At 68.8% G+C, this 690-nt stretch overlaps 1 non-coding gene across 1 annotated transcript; it reads right to left on the bottom strand.

The window, feature by feature from the left end:
- Nucleotides 1-298: 298 nt before the first annotated feature.
- On the bottom strand, nucleotides 299-440 carry LOC134576997 (small Cajal body-specific RNA 11). The gene has a single exon (XR_010085908.1). It is a non-coding gene; the product is annotated as a small Cajal body-specific RNA 11 (non-coding RNA).
- Between the last annotated feature and the right edge of the window lie 250 nt (nucleotides 441-690).

Genomic DNA, 690 nt, shown 5'->3' on the forward strand with positions numbered 1-690 from the left:
AGGGGGGGGACCTACTGTCCCCCCCCCGGCCCCCACCCCTGTGCGGCGGGTGGGGGCCCTAAAATTATCAATAAGGGGGGGACCTATTGTCCCCCCCCCGGCCCCCACCCCTGAGCGGTGGGTGGGGGCCCTAAAATTATCGATAAGGGGGGGCCTACTGTCCCCCCCCGGCCCCCACCCCTGTGCGGCGGGTGGGGGCCCTAAAATTATCAATAAGGGGGGGACCTACTGTCCCCCCCCGGCCCCCACCCCTGTGCGGCGGGTGGGGGCCCTAAAATTATCAATAAGGGGGGGACCTATTGTCCCCCCCCCGGCCCCCACCCCTGTGCGGCGGGTGGGGGCCCTAAAATTATCAATGAGGGGGGGGACCTACTGTCCCCCCCCCCCGGCCCCCACCCTTGAGCGGTGGGTGGGGGCCCTAAAATTATCGATAAGGGGGGGGGCCTACTGTCCCCCCCCGGCCCCCACCCCTGTGCGGCGGGTGGGGGCCCTAAAATTATCAATAAGGGGGGGACCTACTGTCCCCCCCCGGCCCCCACCCCTGTGCGGCGGGTGGGGGCCCTAAAATTATCGATAAGGGGGGGGGCCTATTGTCCCCCCCCGGCCCCCACCCCTGAGCGGTGGGTGGGGGCCCTAAAATGATCAATAAGGGGGGGACCTACTGTCCCCCCCGGCCCCCACCCCTGAGCG

Source organism: Pelobates fuscus, chromosome 1 (genome assembly GCF_036172605.1).
Source record: "Pelobates fuscus isolate aPelFus1 chromosome 1, aPelFus1.pri, whole genome shotgun sequence".
Taxonomy (NCBI): Eukaryota; Metazoa; Chordata; class Amphibia; order Anura; family Pelobatidae; genus Pelobates; species Pelobates fuscus.